At 33.8% G+C, this 23,431-nt stretch overlaps 1 long non-coding RNA gene and 1 pseudogene across 2 annotated transcripts; one reads left to right on the top strand and one right to left on the bottom strand.

The window, feature by feature from the left end:
- Positions 1-6,967: 6,967 nt before the first annotated feature.
- Positions 6,968-10,569, top strand: LOC146734320 (uncharacterized; annotated as a pseudogene).
- A 5,111-nt stretch (positions 10,570-15,680) lies between these two features.
- Positions 15,681-20,690, bottom strand: LOC146734319 (uncharacterized). 2 transcript variants are annotated; one of them, XR_014931730.1, is made up of 2 exons: positions 20,547-20,690; positions 15,681-15,913 (listed from the first exon to the last, which is right to left on the bottom strand). It is a non-coding gene; the product is annotated as an uncharacterized LOC146734319 (long non-coding RNA). The 2 variants fall into 2 exon arrangements; XR_014931729.1 differs by lacking the exon at positions 20,547-20,690 and adding an exon at positions 16,663-16,717.
- Between the last annotated feature and the right edge of the window lie 2,741 nt (positions 20,691-23,431).

The raw sequence follows: 23,431 nt of genomic DNA, 5'->3' as shown, positions 1-23,431 counted from the left end.
AAAACATTTCATCCACATTTTAAAAAGAAAATTATTCTAAAATATATGTATTCTGTATTTGACAAACAGTTCATTTGACAAATGAAAACTCACAGGAATATGTTTCAGCTATTAGAACAGAATGATAGAGTTTTTATAATACTAGTTTAAAAACGCACTTCAAAGCTTGCAGTGTTTAAAGATGTAGATTCTCAGGAGGCAACAGTACTGTTGACTTCTCCCTCCACTGGACACCAACTAACTATTTTAAGTTGATTTGCATACAAAGCAGAGCTTGCAACATGATAGCTATTCATAAAGGGTGTGTTTTTTTTACTTTTCATATAATACAGTAGTCACACAATGAGGCAGGCAGTTCATATTTGTCTCAGTGAATCATTAATTTTTGACAGACACCTGTACAAAATACTTAGACTAAAGCCAGCTAAAATTTTCTGTTATCTTGCATGTTTTATGAATCTATTCACATCTAAATGCAGCACTTTTTTTTTTTTCAATGAAACATTTGTTTTTATACTAAAATATCTGAACTACTTTGAAGAAAGCTGGAAATTATGTCCCTTAAAATAATTAAACAAATAAGGCACCAATGTTTTTGTAAGATATTTACATCTTTTAAGGACATTCGGTAGACTGATTCCCCACTGTTGGTTCAACCCCAAAACTTGTTTGTATTCAAAATTAATTATGACAATGCATATTTATATTGAAACAAACTATGATAAAGGGAATTATATTATATAACAAAGGGCAAGGTCACCAGAGTTCAACTATGTTTCAATTCATTGAAGATAGACAAATAGTGTCTATTCTGGAACTGGATAAAAAGAACTTGACCCATAAATTATACATCATGTCAAATTATGATTTGAAATGGCAGATTGGTTTCATTTACCATTGCACAACATGGTCATGCAGATCTTATTTACCAGTACAAAATTGAAATTAAAACAATGATAAACACATAATTAACAATTATGTTTTTGTTTTGTTTTTTCATAGGAAATGCATGTCGTCAAAAGACAATTAGTGGACATGAAAATAGTTTGAAATCAAAATATAAAACCCCTAACAATGCAGAGGAGCAGTTGCAAATCTTCACACTTACACCTCCAAATTCCAAATGTCATAATATTTCACAGCCATCACATTTACATGCATCTTCTTTTACCACACAAAACCATCCAGCCACATCAATATCAACAGATCCTCCTAGCTCATTTAATACCATATTACAATTATTTTCATCTCTCAATATTACTGAACAGCTTGAAATTATTAAGACACTTACAACTTCTATCAACAACACCAACCAACTAACACTGCCCGAGTATCTTTTCAAAAATATTGCCAGTAGAGAAAGTATATTAAACATACCCAAAGACTACATCGAGCTTTCTGTCATTGCTATGTCCACTTTGCAAAATGCAAAGTTGGACAATTCAGTATATAGCCTAGTAAAAGCTTTGGCATAGAAAAGAAATGATGGTTCACCAAGGATGCCACTTAATAGGATGCCATTTCCAATGCTAGCTTATGCTATACAGTTCTACAATGCATCATCATCTAATGAGGTAAACACAACAAATTAAACTACAGAAAATGTCTTACAATTATAATAATAACGATAAGAAATGTATATCGTCATGTTTATATTTACCAGGTAATTACAGTTGAAGTGTCCTATTGTATACAAAACATGGCTGGAAACTATGTATGCCAATTTTGGTGAAAGATTTATCCAACTGTTTAAAGGGCCATATTGGAGTGGAGTTGAGGGAAAACACCCACTAAATGTGAGTATTAGATTTGTATTGTCAATCCATAATTTATTCATACAATGTATTAATGGTATTGCATATTAATTACAATATATAAGCCAAGAATAGAAGTGTTATTTTTATGTCACTATTGAACAGCATTGATGGGTGGTCTAGATACCACTTACATAATGACTTACTTTTTTGTTGATATGGTATCACGTTAATAAATACTAATAGGCACATGTAAACATTCCTGCAATTGGAGCACAAGTCTTGAGGAATGAAAGTAGAAATAGCCAATTCAGTGGTTCAACTGATATTCAAGTAAGTTGTACAAAATTGTGAACATTAACAGTGGCAATCAATGAAAACTATTTGTGTTATGTTTACTTTTATTGTTAGCACTGAATATAAAGTACTGTAGGTTAGCTTGTAATTAGTCACAAAAAATGATATCCAGTGAGTGATCATGTGATATCAGAATTTGTTTGAGCCTTTATGGGGAACATATGAAAATCACGAACGGTACATCATTTTAGTTTCACTCATTGGACATCCTCTTCATTCCGCTTGATTATGTTATTATAATTGATATCCAATTTATTTTATGATACACATACATGCACGCAGAATGAATACCAAAATCATCTGGGGGGGGTATTAATTATAAAGACACATGGCTGCAGGTAGGAAAAATAAGAACTGATTCCTGGTTGTAATTTTACAAACTTTTTTAACTGAGCAGCGTGATGCTGGGGATCGAATCCCCCACGGGAAGAGGCTCAGCAGTTCTTTTTTTTTTTTTTTTTTTTTATATATTATCATTTGTAATTTTTAATTTTTTTTTAATTTAAATATTTTTTTGTACTTTTGATATATCCAAGCAATGAGTTGATGATTGATATTTTATGTACATTTTTGACTCCCGTGTGCGAAGCACAAAAGGGAGTCTTTGCAGTTACCCTGTCTGTATGTCTGTATGTATGTATGTCTGTATGTATGTATGTATGTATGTCACTTTTTTTGTTCCACCGTTATCTCAAGAACCACTAATCAAATTTTGGTGAAACTTGGTACATAGATGCTCTGGGATAATGCGCAGAGCTGATTAGGTTTTGGTAAAAATCTATGAATATTAATTACCTAATTTGCATGATGATTAACTGATTTCAAGCTGTTCCATGACTGGTCCACTGATATTTGAAGAACCACTCATTGGATTTCAATGAAACTTGGCACATGGATGCTCTGAACTAATGCGCAGATTTGATTAGTTTGGGGTAAAAATCTGTTAATATTATTAATTACCTAATTTACATAATGATTAATAAATTTTCGGCTTTTCCACTTATATCTCAAGTACTAATCATAACATTTCAATAAAACTTGGTACATAGATGTTATATGACACTGCACAGACCTGATAGTTTTTAGGGTAATATCAGTACATATTAATTACCTAATTTGCATAATTAATTAATTTTCAGGTTTTTATATTTCGAGTAAAATTGATCACGTTTCAATGGAACTGTGCAGAGACCTAATTAGTTTTGGGTAAATATTTGTGCATATTAATCACCTTATTAGCATAATTAGTTAATTTTCAGCTTTTCACCTGATATCTCAAGTACTAATCATCACATTTCAATGAGACTTGCGACGTAGATATTCTAGGACTACGCAGAGACCTGATTAATTTTGGGATAAATAATTGTGCCTATTAATTACCTAATTTGCATAATTAGTTAATTTTTTGCTGTTCTATGGCTGTTGCACTGATGTCTAAAAATCACTCATTGGATTTCAACGAAACTTTTCAAGAGTACCTGTCACATTTCAATGAACCTAGGACTATACACCATATTAGTTTTTGGTAAATATTTATGCTTCTTAATCACCTAATTAACATAATTAATTAATACTGTATATCTCAAGTATTGATCATCACATTTGAATAAAACTTGGTACATAAATGTTCTAGAACAATAGACAGCCTGATTAATTTCTGATTAAAATCTGTTCATATTAATTCTCTAACTAGCATAATAATTAATATTTTTTTTGGTTCTAATCACATTTCAATGAAACTTGGTGCAGACCTTATTAGTTTTACACTTAAATCTGTTCGTTACCTTATTTGCATAATTAATTTTCTGCGTTTCCATCAACATCTCAAGTTCAAGTAATTTTGAATTAATTTTTAATGTGTCTCCAATACTCTCAGCACACGGGAGTTCTTTCTAAGCTTTCTTTGATTAAATCTTAAATTCATTGATATTTGCAAATCATTTCAGACTGAAGCATTGAAACAGATTATCATTCATAATCCAGGATGTAAAAGAGTGTGGATTAAGGCTGACGGCACTGATCTTAAAGTTTCACTCCAAGAATATCTTGGATTAAAGTGGCATGGTGATGTAGATCTAAGTGATGATGTGTTGTCGATTTTATACAATGAGTATACTCAACGCAGATGTAGTTGCAATAAGTTATTGTCTGAGTCAGTCAGTACAGAGAGGTTTCAAGCACAAATACAGTTAGTAATTGAAAGTTTGACAGAAGATAAAGTTTTTCTCAAAGAAAATTTCATCAAAGCTGTTAATAAATTTAACAAAAAACAGAATGACCCAAAATCCTCTGAAGATCAACTGATGCAGTTGTGTTGGGACGTTCATGAATACCAAATGCTTCTCTCTATTGCTGGAGACTACATTGATCTCCTGGCATCATTAAACAGCAACTTGGAGAGGGATATACTCATCTGCAACCAGTTACAGAAGCAGTTTCTGATATAATCCCTGACATCATGAAATACCTCAGAATTCTGTTCAAAAAGAAACGAACAGCAGCAACACATGTATTGGTTTTCATGATATCTGATGAAGAGAGAAAAGCAAAGCCATACTCAATACCTGTCAGATATCTTTTGTATCATAGTCTCACAGATAATAAATTCAGAGAATTAGTTAATGAGGTAAAGCTGAAGGTTCTGAATGCAGGACTTTATCCTGTTGGTAAGCATATTCTAAAGCTCTTTACATGCTATCATTCTTGCACATAATTTGATGCTTTATTTTGTGGACTTTTTATGTATTATAGAATTTGATATTACAGGAAGTGTTACAGATGGAGAGTTCAATTCTTGTCGTTACAATGGTCTAACAGGACCCACAAGCATTTTTAAGCTACGCATGAAGGCAAGAGAGAAGATATCAAGATTGAATGAAAGAACATTGTTGGGAATGTTAATAACAGTTGATTGTGAGTATATTGTTTACCAAGTTCCACATTTAGGGACAATTGCCCACTTCATCCTGAATTACAGACAGGCACAACTATTTTGCGTAAACATAACCAACCTATAGTAATGAGACAAAAATATGCAAATATTTCACTACACTTTACTGTGTTTGGAAAATTAAAAATCTGTTCCTATCTTCCCATTTGTTGACCTAAAGTCATGCACTATGTGCATACGAACAAACAATAAACAGGCAAATGCTATCAATTTGGAAATTAGAAATTGCTGTAGCACATCCATGAATGTTCTATCAAGTCACATGTCCCCTCCCAAACACAAATTATGTACCAATCAAATAATATTAAATTCCATGTAAAACTGGCTACCATGGTATTTTATGGTCATCATGTTGTTATATGACAAATAACCGTTAGAGGTATATAGAGAAAGTCACTTAGCACTGAAACACTAATCACATGAGATAAATACACATGTATAATCATCATGATACATTAATTAAGCCAAACATAATATACCATGTTTGATCATGGTCAGTACAGTTCCATGGCCATAGAAGTTTTTATACTACGTAGAGTTCAAGTTCTTGTCAACCATGGACATGATTGTTCTGACCATGATTATGGTTGTCCTGACCATGGTTGTAAGTAAGTAAGTAATTCTTTATTGCTATCGTATCCCATTTGAGATCTTGACATAAAATACAATAAAGTCAAAAACATGTAATAATAAAAAAAATGAAAATAAAAGGAAATACTAAAAATACTGTAAATGAGTGAAATAAATACATATCTCACAATAAGAGATAAATGAATAATTGTAATATAATGTAAATAAATGTAAATCTGTGTTTTGTGGGGGGTTTTTTTTGAGGCAGCTGGTACTGAAGTTATTGTTTGATTTTTTGCTCCCTACCGTAAGCATAAAGCAAGTATAAATGTGTTTTGAAACGTCTTTAATTATGTGATCATTTTTATTATTTAATATGTTTATTAATGTCTCTCCATACATTTTATGTTTAGTAAAAAGGCTGGTTCTCTCTTTATCATATAGCTGGCACGTGAAAAGGAAATGTTTCTCATCTTCAATTTCTCCAAGATCACAGACAGGGCATATTCTATCAGAGACAATGGCTGACAATAGTCATTTGATTTTTAACCATGTTTGACCATGGTCATTAGAATGGTCAACCATGGCACTTCATGGTTGACCGTCAATTATCATGGTCACCATGGTAAAACATGGTTGTACAATAGCCATTGCTTTGTCTTCAATTAAAAAAGCCAAGCAATAAAGTTGGCAAAGGGTGGATTTCAAACCTACAATATCAACCACAGCAAGAGCTTATAGCAGCTGAGCTATGCAAATAGATGCATAAGAAATGGAATTTCAATGTCTAATGGTATATGCATTGAATATCTATGAGCAAATGTGAAACATACTATAAGCCTTTTGTATTTATGTAAATTAACAATGCAGTTGCTTGCTGAATATTTATCGTATCTTTTTTTATTTTTCTGTGCTCTCTGATAAAAAATATAGGTATATTTTCTTGAATACACATAATCAAGTTAGTTTTTCAAATACCTTTCTTTAAAGTAATAGTTAAAAATTCATGCATGCTCTTCTGTCAAGCTGAGTCAACCACCACTGAAACTTTAATTATTGAACTCATTATGTTGTTTATTAATTTGTGCTGAATAATCATTTTATAGTTGTAGATGGTCAACATGTTGTTGCAAATCCTAATGAAGCGATCCCTAATGCAACTATTGTGAATGTTCATGAGTTAGCAGAACGTGGCTGGCAGTTACGTGATATATTAAATCATATAAGAGGGTTACAGATTCCAGAAGAATACCATCCTTTGCCATAGAAGCCCCACAGTAGGGAAACGATACTTGGTAATCTACGCTCTATCATTGCCCAATTTGAGTATAAACATATGGTGGAGCTTTACAAAAAAGAGGGACACGACTTTTCAAATTGGGCATACATTCCTGAAAAGGATCCAGATACAGGTAAATAATGTAGTTACAGCTTTTAAACAATTCGTTCTTATAGAATAAATTCACAGATTTTTGTGCATTGCATTGCAGAACATTTTACCTTTACATCACCAGACTTTCTCGCCCAAATGTGTCTGTACTTTTTTTAGTCCTCGTTCAGACTTATAATTTGGTCTGCATCTGTGCGTCTGTGCATCCGTCCGGAGTCGTATCTCATAATCCCATAATCTCAGATTCCGTTCATTCTTTGCATGTACCTAGTACTTTATGGTGGGACATATGCACATGTAGTAGTTTAGCGATTCGATTCAAAGATGGCCATCTTGTTTTTTGAAAATGTTGTATTTTGGACATGCTTTGTCAGTTTTCATTCAAACTTGGTACATAGATCATACATGTTAGGATACATGTCCCCGACCATCCGTGAGTTCCTGAGTCTATTCGTCCGTGCGTCAGTCTGTTCATAGTCGTATTTCAGAATCCTGGGGACCGATTCCGTTAATTCTTTGCATGTGCCTAGTACCTTGTGTGGGACATATGCACATGCAGTGGTTTAGTGATTCGATTCAAAATGGCCGACTGGCAGCCTACTTGTTTTTTGAAATGTTGTATTTTGGACATGTTTTGTCAGTTGTCATTCAAACTTGGTACATAGATTATACATGTTAGGATACATGTCCATGACGATTTATTTCGCAATTGGATCAAAGATGGTCGACTGGCAGGCATCATGTTTTTTGTTTTTTTTATGTGGTATCTTGGACGTGCTCTGTCAGTTTTCATTCAAATTTGGCACATACATGTACTTTATACATGTTAGGATGCATGTCTATGACAATTTGTTTCAAAATCTGGTCAAGGATGGCTGATATTGACAGCCATCTGACTTTTTGGCCTTACTGCTATATTTCCAAAATTTATGTACTATTTTCATTCATATTTGGCACATACATCATACATATCAGTGTGTTTCATAATCAGATCAAAGATGGCCGAATAACGGCTGTTTTTATTTTTGGCCATATTACTACCACAAGAAACATGTGTTTTGATGTAAATAAACAATCTGTTGTATACGCCACTTGGAACTCAAGTTTCAAGGACACGCTCGCGACAACCCCTCCGCTTTAATATGACGAACACAAAGAGAACTTTCAAAAATTTAACGGGGAATGTGTCATTTTCAATGACTTGTCTTATATTCTTATATATTTCTGGAAATGAATCATTTTGGAGCCAACAGACACAATTTTAGTCAATTTTTTATTCAAAAAAACCAAAATAGACTATTTGTGGTATACCACTAAGCTTTATGAATTATGTAAATAGGTTGTTACAATAACAATATATCTTTAATATTGACATATATACCATCTCTCAGGTGACTCTTCCATGACAGAGAAGATCATGCTCATATTCTAAAAAGAATTGCTAGGTCTATTAGAGATTGTGGCCCAGAGGTTATAAATGTTAATGCATTTAAAGATGCCCTAGAAGATCCTAATACAGGTCATAATACATATGCTGCATATAGTGGTAAAAGAAAGCAGTCAGTAGAGGATGCCGAACGCCTTCGTTCATATAATGTTGCAAATTTCATGGAGCAACATGGTTATCAAGAAGCAGGTTATTATATTAGGCTGGTAGCCCAATAGCATGAGGCCAGTGATGGAAGAGGCCTCACCCAATTGCAGCGATGTCAATTCAATTACAATTTTTATAATTATTTATTGGATGACTTGATGCCATGGCAAAATGAGTTGTTTGACTTTTCAACTTTGGACATAAACAGGTAAATATTGTATAGTGTCTTCCATGAACTATTTCAGGCAATTACTACTAAATGTTGAATTAATTGTACAATAAACTTCATGCTGAAGTTATCACCTGATACACCGGTAACTTGTTGGCATGTTAAAGTGTGGTGGTTGTCGCACTGTACATACATGTATGCAAGATATTGGTCTCGTATGAACAAACTGAAACGTTACAAGCCTTAGCTAGATAATTTTGTGAGTGATTTGACAGTACTTAGTGCACATCACACCTAGGTTGAAACTTGTACTTGTGATTTCCTTTAGAAGAGCGACTATCACCCTTTAAAATGTTGATATCTTGTGTTTTATTATCAGTTGTCATTACTAACTTTGAACAATTTCGGTTCACTGAGAAATGATGTCTGTCAGGACCAATTAACACACACATATAAATGAATGGAAATAAAACATAACCTCTGTTCCCCCTGAACATTTTTTTCTGAAAGCATCCTTAAACAGTGACCACATTTTTATAAAATCAATGTTCTAGTACTATAAAGGGCCAATAGAATTCTTATTCATTATTCACTGTCGGTCATTACATCCTCTTTCCCATTACACTTCACTTCCTGATCGTCTTGCTGAAAAATTGAGCCACTAGGACATGCAGCGTACCCTCAGGTCAAATTCTCAGGTCAAATGTCAGCAGCAGATTATGCAACACATATACCATTATTAATCAATAAATTAATTACCCAGTACCAACAAAGTGTAAACATGAGGGCTATCGGCCTTTAAGATGTATCCCATATAACCATTTTTCTCCAACTGATGTTTGAAAATATACATATATACATACACTTATGTGTTTACCAAACATACTAGTATACCATATTAAAAGTGATATTTCTCGCTAAATATTACAACTCTGAATGATATGCACTATTGTCATGTGATATTAACAGATAATATCTCACTGTTGCATTATGCATTGAATACATATTCTTTGCCCACAAATAGTGGATAGTATATATTTTCTTATTATAGGTCACTGAATAGTGTCAGGGGATTGACAAGAGAGACGTTTATACACTAGTCACCAATATAGAGTCACAGGAATTTAGAAGGCGACAAATTGTTAGCCAATCTCTAGAACCTGAACACCCAAGATCATCAACAACAGATGACGTGGAGTGTTTTTTTAGTTTAATCAGGAGAAAACTGGGTGATACATTCACTCACCAAGAATTTACTTCATGTTGGCGATCTATGTGCAGGTATATAATCATTTTGAATTTATTGCTTATCAGTAAAAATTAAATGTGAAAAAATTGTCTGTTTATATGGCCAATACACTCGTATGTATTCATTATATACAATTTCAAGTTAAAATTATAATGCAACACATAGTAACATACAATTAGTAATACACTTTTGTTTTCAAAAGGGCAAGCAACTAAACAAAGATTTTCCTTTATTATGACAGTGAATTCTGCAAACGAGCCAATCCCAGTTTGCCATATTATTATTGGACAGTTTCACAACGCTATAAAAATAATGCAGAATTGTCATTTGATGAAAAATTTGATGATCCTCCACAATGGTTACATACTGTGAAGCATAGAACAAGGGAAGATGCATCTTTATTTGTTGCTGGGAGGGCAGTTTTACCAGAACGTAATACAACATCCATTTGTGCACGTTTCCACCACATTCAGGTTGGATTACCTTTGCCACCTGGAGTTACCAATATCAGAGAACATGATTATAGTTTAAATTAATTCACTTTTAATACTGTATTTTTTCTATGAGTAGCATGAGCTCATGTAAATTATATACACTTTTGATAGAGCAAACAAAATAATTTTTGGGGGTTACAAATAGGACCAGTGATAGTGTATTTTATTTCGATATGTGAAAAATTCTGTCCAATACACATATTATTGACTCCAATGTGCGAAGCACACAATGGGAGTCTTTGCAGTTACCGTAGTGTGTCTGTCTGTTCCATTGCTATCTCAAGAACCATACATCAGTTTAGTGCATAGATGCTCTGGGCCAATGCGCAGACTTGATTAGGTTTTGGTAGAAACCCATGCATATTAATTACCTAATTTGCATGATAATTAGCTAATTTTTAGCTGTTTCATGACTGTTCCACTGATATCTGAAGAACCACTCATTGGATTTTGATGAAATTTGGTACATAGATGCTCTGAACTTATGTGCAGATTTGACTAGTTTTTGGTAAAAATCGGTGCATATTAATTATTTAATTTGCATAATGTTTAGTAAATTTCCGGTTTTACCACTGGAGTTACCCTCCCCAAAACATATGCAAATTAGCTAAATCCAGTTATTTTCTTTGATCTCAGCAACCATTGAGCTGATTTCATTCATATTTGGTAGGATTACACCTTGACACGAGTAGATAAGCTACTGACAGTAATAACCACACCCTCCCTGCAAAATATGCAAATTAGGTAAATGCAGTTATTTGCTGCTATCTCTACCACCACCGTGTCGATTTTTTATTCATATTTGGTATAATTACACCTTGACACGAGTAGATGCATTTGACAATAATGACCACACCCTCCCAAAAATATGCAAATTAGATCAATGCAGTTATTTGCTTCTTATCCCAGCAACCATTGAGCCGATTTCCTTCATACTTGGTAGGATTACACCTTAACACGAGTAGATGTGCTTCTGACAGTAATAACCAAAACCTCCCAAAAAATATGCAAATTAGATCAATGCAGTTATTTGCTGCTATCTCCACCACCATAGTGTCGATTTTATTCATATTTGGTATGATTACACCTTGGCACAAGTAGATGTGCTTTTGGCAATAATGACCACACCCTCCCAAAAACATGCAAATTAAAACAATGCAGTTATTTGAACTTTGATTTGACCCAGGTCCTGGTAATATACTAAGACCTTAGTTTAAGACAGATTTAAGAATGCAATTTCTTGAGCAAGTATACATGTATGACAAATAGTTTTGTTGCACTTAGTAGATTCTTAACATGGGTCAGTGGAAGTTTTTAGTTGTCAGTACAAAACTAGATTATGGGAAATCACTTCATGATGAGTTGTACCCACATAGAGTACATATTCATTCACCTGTTTGCAGATGTTCCTTGTACTACTTTATAATCAAATAACGGGGACTGTGACATTCATGTCTTGTTATTTAGGTCTCAACTGTGAATAATAACTATCTAATTTGCATAAATTAATATCTATTAATTGTTTTATTTATTTCATTAGTGTCTTTATCAGTTAATTTTACATAGATTTATTGATGTTATTTGTATTTTTATAGAATATGTATTATAAGTGAAATTTTGTATATTTTGAAGGAATTTCGTTCATGTTTTGTGAGGTCCATGATGATTTGTTTTTTGTTGACCAAAATGACCAACTTGTGTTTTCTTGTCTTGTTTTTTCAAAATGTATTGTGGACATGTTTTTTTTTCTCTTCATATTATACATGTTAGAATACATGTCCATGACAATTAGTTTCACAATTGGATGAAGGATGGTTGACTGCCTGTAACCTTGCTCTTTGACCATGCTACATGTACTTTATCTCTATACATAAGCCTGGACAAATGAAATTCAGTTTGGATACAAAAAATACAGTATTATGTTGTTAGCCTAGACTTTTCCTTTAAATATAAATGTATTGCACTACATGTATAAGGCATATCAAGTCAAATTACAATTTTTCATTTGTTAAATAGTTATTTGTAGTAATGTGTAAAATATTTATTTAAGTGTCAAGAAAAGTGAAACATAATTAATGAATGGATAATTGCCCATATTTTTTAAACTGATGCTTCACATATTTAATTACTGGTGGGAACACTGCCTTGAAATAAGGTGCCACTTTTGATAGGTTACATCCTTGTTCTGAATTGAAAACTTTTGTGTCTTGATGGCACTGCCCACACATAGTTGTGCTTAAACTTGTTTTTTATTCATGAAAAAAATCTTTTAATGAAATTTCTTCCCCATCCAATTACACATTGTAAAAGATATTCACAACAAATTAACTTCCAGATTAAATATTATTACCTTTGTGGTGTTGAAATTCTAATTTTGCCACTATACATGCAACAAACCGTGATATTGCTCCACAAATGTGTTATTATTTAAATACAATAATGCTGCTATAAAGACAGGATGAACCATTATACAACTATTTTATGATGTCATCAAATGGATGCTCACAAGAGTAATAATAGGGAAAATACAGAAAAGGTGGCTTGAAATACTCCTACCTCTTTAAGCTGATATGGCATGCCACTGATGCACAGAGATTTGCTGTCACATAACTAGTTATGTTATACTAATTCACAGGAACATCATTGATACAACAGAAAAATGTATATTGATATAGATTTTGAAAAAATATAGAATTTGTAATTTGATAAAATGAAATTTACATCTTGAACAAAAAACTGCAAACTTATTAATTTTCACTGTTAATTTTCACGATTACTAGATTTTATGACAATCGTGAAGACACAATTTCTCAGAAATCATTAACAATCCCTTTCATAATAATAATAATAATAACAATCTGTTTCATATGATACGTACCAGATACATTTTCATAGCTACAAAATTTCATGATTATCACTGATTCAAAAAAATTGACAATAAGTTGTCTCTTGCGAAATTAAAGTAATTTACAGTAGGTATAGAAATGAAGAAACCTAGGGCTCACATTTCGATTGTGCCTCCGTCACTAACTTGCAATTTCAGTTTTTTACTTTTGAGGATATCTACAAATTCGCTAATATCAGAGGGCACATTGCTTCAAATAATGTTTAATTAAAATAGACATACAGTGAACATCGATAATTCAAAACTACAGCATTAAGATAAAGGAAGTAAATAATACTAAATACATTGAAAGGAAAATACCACGTTAAATGAAAGTAAACATGTACTGCTTGCATGACTCAAAATGATATACAAAATAGCCCTGATACATGTAATATGTTGTCTTTCCCCGGCCATTGGGTAATCCAAACAAGCAACCTCTCAGCTGAGATAGCTCTGCTGTTAGCATCACACATATCAATTAGAGAATTAAACATAACATCACAGACTTGCGGTTTTCAACAAAAATTCAAAAGTATTACTTTTTACCAAAATTGACAAAAATATTTATCAAAATTGGAAAATTGAAGATATCATCACGAAATGAACAAATCTGAGAGAGGTCTACCTGAAGTAACCATACTAGTATGTATAATAGCGAAGAAATCAGACTTTCAAGAAGAAGTCAAAAATATAACTTTTTACCAAAAATTACATAAAATTCATCAAAATTAAAAAATTGAGTATGTATATAAATAAGCAATCAAACTTGCAGTTTGTAACAAGAAGTAAAAAATATTAAAAATTTATTTGAAAGTTAAAGATATTATCACAAAATGAACAAACCTGAGAGAGGTCTATCCAAGGTACATATACACCAAGTATCAAAGCAATGTTAATGTGGAACTAAAAATGATGCCAAAAACCAAGACTGTGTAACTCATCCACATTGATCCCACCACATAGTCTAACCATTGGGACAAAGACCTTCAGATCAGGATGTACAAGTGGTTTAAAGTTAAAGAAAGTAAAACTGCAGGAATGAGAAATGATGCCTAAAGAATAATAACCCAATGCTGCAATTTCTTTTCAAGTCATACATTGAAAATTTGGAGCTAACATTACTGATAAATGACGTATTTAGTTGAATGAAATCAACATACTACATTATAATATACAAGCATATTAATTAAGTAATAATGTAAAAAAACAAAAAAAGCCAACAAATTTTGAACAAGCACGAATAACTTAGTTTGATAATGAAGCCCTGCATCAGTTGTCTTTGAACATCCATATAGAAGTAGGGATAATATTCAATTATATATTTCTATGTTCATCAAGATACATGATTAACAAATCAGGAAAGAATTATTGTATTAAATAGCGAGCAGTTTCTTTTTGAAACAGATAAGGGCCAAACTAAATGAAGGTGAGAAGAGTCTGCCACCTAGCAACATCGCATGACAATAATAATCATTTTTTACTACAATATTAGCAGGTTGTAGCTGCGGGTAAAACTGATATTATCAGTATTCTCATGAACTGAAAGAAAACCACTTTTTCACCATGACACTGAAACATGGCAATGAGTAGCAATTTTTTTAAAATAACAAATAAAAGAATGAATAAAGATTCCTCAGTTCCAGAATGCATAGACTGATTGAGTTGCAAACATGCTGCCAATTTTTTTTTCACAGATGCTGATTAACAAGAGACAATAACACAAGCGATGATCTGACAATAACTTCCACCCATCACAAATATATACACCCTCTTGCACCTTCCTATACCAAAAAAGCATGTCCTATATAAATCAACTATTTGACAATTTGTTATTTTAAAGTGTGTGTTGTTGCTGAGAGTAAAACTGTCGAAGACAGTATCAGGAGCTGGAACATATGAAACAAGAGCTGCAATTTCTTCATCGTCAATTTTAAAAATAACAAGTCATGAATGACACTGCCTTCGCTAGTTGTCATTCTAAAGTTGCATGGACATAAATTGGCAAACGTGATTTCTATGGCATTTTCAAGTTTATAGCACTCTCCATCCAGGTCAGCATTATTCTCAGCAAGGAAACCAGATAGCACCAAACCAGTACAACAGGTAAAATGACAAGGAAGTATACAAATCAGATCTGCAAATATGTCAGTGTTGTGTCTGTTTGGATAAACTAGTTTGTAGCCCTGGATTAGTTTCAATATCTCTAAAAGGGACAAGATTACTTCTCATACGACAATGATACAAATAAAGTGCAAAAATCCAGAAAAATATTATCAAGTTTTTATTATCATACATTAATATTAACAAATCGTGTGAAATTTTATGTACAGAGAAACACATATTTATGCTTTGGTTGACAGAACTTCTCAAAGTAAAAAACAGGACCTGCAAAACTTTATACAATTGTCAGACACGCAGTGAATAGTACCAGTATGTTTTTGTAATACTTGCAGTTCCAGTGGCTTTGCTTTCTGAGAAAAAAAAAATCTGGTTATGCACCTGAAAAAAAACAAAAAAAACAAAACATTTAGCCCAAAGTAAGCAGAGGTTGTAGCAAATGTGCTCCCATTGGCTGTTAGATTTAATTAAAAAAGATATTTGAGTCTTTTTAGTACGAAAAAATATTACTTAATAAATTTATACCAGCCAGAAAGAAATTGCAGTTCACACTGTACTATTTTAAACATGTTCTACCAAAGTCTAGGATGAACTAATTCAACAGTCTGTTTCCACTCTACAAAGTTGTCAAATTAATATATCAAAAGAAATAAAAAAAAACTATTGAGAAAAATACAAAAAAATACATTTAATATAAAAGCAGATAGAAGTGCATAAAAAACTAATCAGCAGAGGTAGTGATCATGTAATCAAATTTCCTTTGAACTGGATTGCATTGTCTCAGATTGGCTGCTAATTTGCATATTATTTGCATACTAATTACCATATTGTAGTATTAAAATATATAAAATAATATCCGAAGTTTTGAAAAAAAAAATGATGACTATTAAGTCAACATCATTAAAATTGAGGATTACGTGAATTTGACCCCCTCCCTAATATTGTTTCACATATCCCTTAAAAACATGGCTGCCGTTAAATCCATCTCAATCGAGGTCCGTAATTTATTTTCCTGCTCATAATGGAGATAAATTATGGTAGCTAAACATTGAAATTGCCACCCTGACTTCAGTACCGAAATAAATAGCTGATTGGGAAAATATGTCTCTGTTGACAGAGGTTCGATTTACCGATAAACTTCAACACCGCATGGAGCATAGAGGTCCCGGTCACGAGTGCAGTAACGCACGCGGTTATCATATTTACTTCAAAGGTAATTTAACAGCGATGATAGATTCATTGATATTTAATTACAGTACTTTTCAATTTCATCATTGCTTTCGGTTGGCCGAACTTGACTTGTGTTTTCTCGATAATTCTAGTCTAATATGTCGTCACGAAACCAAGTTTCAATCTGCTAGCACTTGCCAATGAACACCGGCAACAGCAATCGTACATAACAGAATCACGATCAGCGTGTTCTAAACTTTTACGTTTTTATTATTCCAGTATTTTATATGCCAAACATTATTCCCAAGCCTCCTAAATGACGAGATAAACTTTCGATTTACACGTTTCATAACCAGTTCTTGAACTAATAGCAGGACTGTTTTTCTGGCAAAGTGTGACACTGTGCGATTGCTAAGTTTCTCACTAAAGTCAGGACACAAAAGGACAAGTAACCTGTAGAATGCTGTGTGGGTAATATTTTTATATTGATTTTTGCTGCATTTGCAGCAAATAGTTACCAAACAATGAGAAATCTATTGGATTGAATATACCTCTCAGGTGGCTTCACATGCATAGTTCAAGCCTGCCTAACCGGTGCTTATACCAGGATTTAGTTACAGCTTCATGTTCCCAGTAATCCCAGTAATTCATGAAAGACTGGCACTCCCATGCAATTAACAGCGAGTTAAATTCTTGGGATTGAAACATATATTTTGAAGTCACTGATGTAGGCAATGAATAACTTAAAGTTGACATAAAGACGAGGTAGTGCTCAACTAGAGGCTGAAATTATAATTAATTTGTTTATTTCAATACACTGGTGAAACACGATAGTACCCATGGGCGAAAGGATGTTTTGGGGTGTAGTTTACATTGTGTATGGAGTGGTAGGATCGGGTGTAATTTGTTCATTTCCAACTCTTATGAAGTAAACGTAGAATTTCACTTAATTTATTTTTGCTGACATGTTTTCAAGCATTACATGTGAATCCAATTTTCACTGTGCTGTGTCTCAATAGAGTGTGAGGGAAATGGCATTTTCACTGGAATTTATTTCAGGGGGAAAATGTTTTCAGTGACAATGAAGTATTATGACAGAACCCCATACCCTCCCCGTGGCTTTCATTGCGTATGGAAGTTATTTTCACGAGTGATGCGGTGTATCCTGCTGCCGTACTTTCACGAGCGAAACCACTGGGAGGGTATGGGGTTCTGTTATTATTACATATGTCCCATATTTGATTATTTCATATTAAAGAAAGAACGTGCAACAAATAGGGATAGAAATTTAGGTCGGGGAACCCAATTGCCCATTAATATGCTCCAAGACAGTGCTGCGACCTAGCAACGCGTGTCAGTGTAGAACGCGTGTCACTGTACGTGTGAAAATAAAATAATCAGACGTCTAAACTTGAGTCATTGTCCGAATAAATACTGCTCAAATTGACTAAGTGTTCAAAACGTCATAAAAAAGACGCCGCCGACGATGCGCGTCGCACAATCTTTTTGCTAGCTGTCAAACAACTTGTCAAGTCAAAACATCTACGCGCCAAAGTGAAAAGGCTGATTTTACTGCGGGTCCAGGCTGCGGGTGGATGTTCAGAGAGCCCTTCAAGATTGATAAAACTCAGTTTCCAGGTGGTCAACATACATTAAGTTTTCCCAATCCTAGTATTCTATGTGATGTACATCTAACATGCCAAAAATGAACGATTGGTGAACGATTTGAACCTGACAAAAATAGCAGACGGAAATGTGTTTACAAAATAAAAATAGTGATTACTTGATTTTAAAAATAGATACCAGGAAGGGGAGGGGGTAAAAGAAAAGTTATATAACATTTTATTATTCAATAATTTATTAAAATACATAAGTTTGTCCAATTCCCTGTGATACAACACCTCAGACATAGCTCATTGTACTCGGTTTGAGTGTGGGTACAAAGTTACTATTTGAATTTTTTATATCTTTTTTCATTAATGAGAAATTTGACCCCAAAGTTAGAGTAACTGTTCACCAGGAATGGCTTTTTAACTCTTCTGTGATTTTTTTGGGCTTGGCTGATTTTGTTCAAACTTGATACTGTAAAATGACTAATTTTCACTGGGTTTAAATTTCACTGATTTACCATTTCAGGCATATTCAGTGGGTTTTAAATTCACGGTTTTATCATTTAGATAATGTGTTCTATGCTAAATTTTACATATTCACTATGTTTTAATTTAGCGCATTTTTCCAGTCAGCGAAATAAGCTAAATTAAAACCCAGTGAATAATTACCCCCTTTACAGTAGGCAGATCGTACCATCACTAATTGGAAAAACAATCCTGACCCACCGCTACCATGGCAACAGCCAAAATCTGTTTTTTGAATACTTTCGCCCCAAATTTATTACCTCCTACCAGTCTTGTAATAGCAGTGGCCAAATGATCATGCCTTTTATTCTGGCTACGTTGCGCACTGGTAAGAGATCACTGGCGCCGACATTGTTACACTGTCAACGTAATCCCAATTGAACTTTGAATAAAATCTAAATGCTGCCTCCAATCTAGAAAATACTATCGCAAAACGGTTAGAAATAATACATTTAACGGCTGAAGACGTCCTAGCAATAAAATAAAGGGACTTCTAAAGACTGAATGTTATTTTGCGAACCTCGTATAAAGGTGCCTGGTTTTAGTTATAAACCGACGTTAGCTTCACGTTCATGTCCTACCATGGTAACAGCCGAAAACATATTGCTTGTTTTTTACCGGCTTGTTTTCATTGGCAACCGAAGTATTTTTATTTTGTAAATAAATGTTCGTCTGCTATTTTTATCCAGTTTAGCAACATTTTTTGCATATTAGGTGTACATCACATGGAATACTACGATTGACAGAACTTGGTGTATGTTGACTGAGTTTTATAATAGTACGAAGTACCAGGAGGTTTCTGCTGGCGACGTTGCGGCGTTACCCAGTTCCAAATAAAGATTACCAACGCCAAATAAGCAACATTTTAACCGGTAATCAAGATTCATTCAATCCACGGCTAGCAAGCAACATCAGAAGCGAAGTTGTAGCATGCAGTACTAGTAAGTCATCCCGTCAGTGGAGTACCACAGTAGCACAACATGCTTGCCTTCAGCATTGTATTCAAATGAATCACGTGGTGTGTCGTTCTCGTTCAAACCCGGAATTCGATCAATAGGGGAGTTTCAGTATAAAAAAACACATTGCAAATCATGCAAGTTCAACATTTTCAAACCAATATACTAAAACAGGAATGCTCAGAGTGCAAAAGTATGATAGTTATTACTTTCCAGTATACACATCTCTGTTAATACTATCCCTCACATGTTCTACTCCCAATTACTCCTGCGTAAAATGGTGAGCCTCTTTTCATGTTGACATTCAGACTAAAATCATGTGACAGGCTGTTAAAATTGGCTGTTGCATACTCTTTCGCCGGTCTGGGAAATGTGTTTAATTAGCTCTCATTCAAGCAACAATGCAGATTTCCCAGTGGGAGTGAAACTATTCGACTCTGCCATTAAAAAATAGGGGTGTTTTCAGCAAAAAACGAATAACCCTGGAATGCACACAAAATACTGAATTTCGGAACAAATTGTGCATTACTTACAGCAGCAGAATACCACAGAAATATCAGACGAAACATGAAAACACTATATATTGTATTTCGGCCTGAACCCTCTATATTGCAATTCAAGGATTAACCCCTTATGTGCATCCATTTCCCACCTTGGTATCACCCACCCCTGAAAACAAACTCTTAATACCACGCTGAAGCGTTTGGTAATAAATCGAAGTTCATAATAAATACCATAAGCACAGTTTCTTACCTTTGAGATAGAATTTAATCTATGTAAGCCTTGTGCAAAGAAAGATACAGTCCCGGAATACAATATCCTCAGACGAAATCGACGGCGATTTCCTTAGCGGTTAGACTGGCGCATGCGAATACGGTATGCCAGTTCTCTTGCGAGATGTCGTTAAAACTCGGATTTTTCCGGTAAATTTCGGCACTTGTGCTAGTAAAGCGTTGAAAATCACAGGAAAACACAATGAAAGTTTGGCGAATCAAAAAAATACTTGGCGTGCATATGTATGGCATTGAGAATTACATTTGCACCAACTTTGAAAAAAATTGGACAGGGCATATCAAAGTTATAAGAGGTAAAAGACGGACGGACGGACGGACAGAACCCAATCTATAAGCCTTCGGCAGACTTCGTCTGCGAAGCTAACTAATAAGACAATCAATGAATAAAGATGCATTAGTTCCAGAATGTATACTAATATTTTTAGCACAAGAGCTGTTTGACAACAATCACTTTCGATCACCATTAATATATACCTTCCTGTGACTTCTGGATAAAAATAGCATTAATGTCTCAATATCAAAGCAGTATGTCAACTAGCAACATGACCCATAGCTAAACTTTTTTTTAAATAACAACATGTTCATGTTCCTTTTAAGGTAAAAGCCTTATAATGACAAGTGATCTGTTTGATCTTACAGAATTTGTGCATAGCTGTATTAATATTAATAGCAAACTTTAACAGAAAAAAAATACATTGCCTAGACACAAGATAATGCATAACTCATTTCAGATTCGGCTTCTAACTTTAATCAGAATTGTAAACATTATCAAGATCATCAGCTGGCCATTTTCCTGTTTTGGTGGTTTGGTGGTGTACGTGCTTCAGAAGTAGAACTTGAACTTGATGCTGTTGCAGGCTCAGGAGATGAGGACGATTTCATAGATACATCCATTGCTTCTATCTTCTGTTTGGCTGATTCACTTATTGGTTGATATTTGATAAATTCAAAGTGAAGTATTAACAAATTTTTAATTCTTGACTTGCATTCTGAATTCACCTACAATATCATAAAATAAACACAGACTGTAATATTTTATTTCATCAAACAAACAAAACTTGAACTTTAAAGTTTTATGTGATGATCCACACACAAAAAACAAGACCTTCAGCAAATAGGAAATACTTTTTTGTTTATTTTTTGGTTACACATTTATACAGAAGTTATTCAAAACAAGTTAGTAGAGTAAAAATGGTAAAGTTGGAATTGCACAAATATTTTGGTGTGGGAAATTACAAATGGTTACCTCTATGTCAGTACTTCTCACAATTTTTACCAACTGCGGAAAAACTGCGTTTTTCACCAATTTAGTAGTGCGCGTTGTAGCTGCCAGAAGAATTCTGCCGTCAGGAGCTGCAACATAGTAACGCGCCATAAACTGGGACACAAAAACAAGGCAGTGAAAGAATGGGAGCCTCAATTTCTTCAGTGTCAACTTTAAAAATAACCAGTAGAGGATTATTGATAAATAAAGATGCCTCAGTTCCAGAATGCATAGACTTATTGAGTCGCAAATATTCTGCCATTCTTTACCGCGGAAGCTGTTCAACAACAAACCGCAGAAGAAACGACCAGACGACAACTGATGATCACTTCCGCCCATCAGTAATATTTATTAATTCGCGGTGCATTGTGGGTAGGCACGCGCCACCACCTGGAACGCAGGTAACCAATCTCCTTCCCAGAGGCCTTTGCGCTTTACGCAATAGTACCTCTGCCACAGGCAGCCTTCAATTTTGTGGTCAATCACCTCACTACGCACGGCCATTTTCTTGTACCTGTTAAATCTGAAAACGTACTACAAAAAGTGGGGAAAAAACGTATGTGACATCCGAACTATTTATTAATGTCAGACCTCAGTAAAAACGCAAATACGAACCATTTTATCGCGGACTATGTTTTGCAAGGTAATGTTACTGTAGTTAAATGGCGCACGTGATACACTAAAACTTGAAAGAAAAAACGTTCTGTTATCGTATATAGTTGGGAAAGAAACATTAAAGACTAATTTAACTGAAAAAAGTTTCCTAACATTTCCGTTCATCTTGTATTCTGGTGAATATATCAATACTATTTCTGGCTTGAACGGGTTCGATTTTGCGCGTGAAGAAAATTTTCTTCTTATTTTTTTTTTCATTTTCTGATTCGGATAATTTGCTTGCACACACATTCAGTAATATTTTGATCATATGACGCATTTTCATCAAGATACATGTACATAATTTTCCGCATCCAAATTTTTGTTGACTCTCTGTTGGTGTTTTTTTTTTTTTTCAATATCGAGCCTCTTATAATTTGTTACAGAGTTGAAGTAGTTCTTGAGCATTTGTGTCTACACTTAGTCTATCTGAAGTGTCACTTTAAAAGCTGTAGTTTGAATGTCAAAGAAGTTAATTTCCAGGTTGCTGTTGTTCATTTTTAATTATTTTGTTTTCAATACAACACAGTAAGTTTTTCTTTATTATTGAGTTGATGTATATGCCTTTGGCAAAGCTAACATCTGCCTTACCCTATTGCCTTTTCAAAATCAAAGGTGATGATACCTGTGACAGTAATACAGTACGAAATGTGTACATCAGCATGTGCCTCCTACAAATAAAGACTTGTTGTTTTTTTGATACACTGTGGTTAAATTCGTAATAATAGCTCCGTAGTCCTGTGGTTTTAGCAGCATTTTTTTTTTTTTTTTTGCCGATTTGTTTTTTGTTTTTTTTTGGCCCTCTCGTATTTTTTGGGGGTCTTCAGAGCATGTCATCCATAAAATTAAATCAGTGTGGCCTTATCACATTCTAAGTGAAAGCAGATACAGATAGTTTACGGGGAACAAGAAGGAATGCAGATGAC

The sequence above is a fragment of the Saccoglossus kowalevskii genome, chromosome 15 (genome assembly GCF_978046115.1).
Source record: "Saccoglossus kowalevskii chromosome 15, keSacKowa6.1, whole genome shotgun sequence".
In the NCBI taxonomy this organism is placed as follows: Eukaryota; Metazoa; Hemichordata; class Enteropneusta; family Harrimaniidae; genus Saccoglossus; species Saccoglossus kowalevskii.
This window is presented reverse-complemented; position numbering and strand designations above follow the sequence as displayed.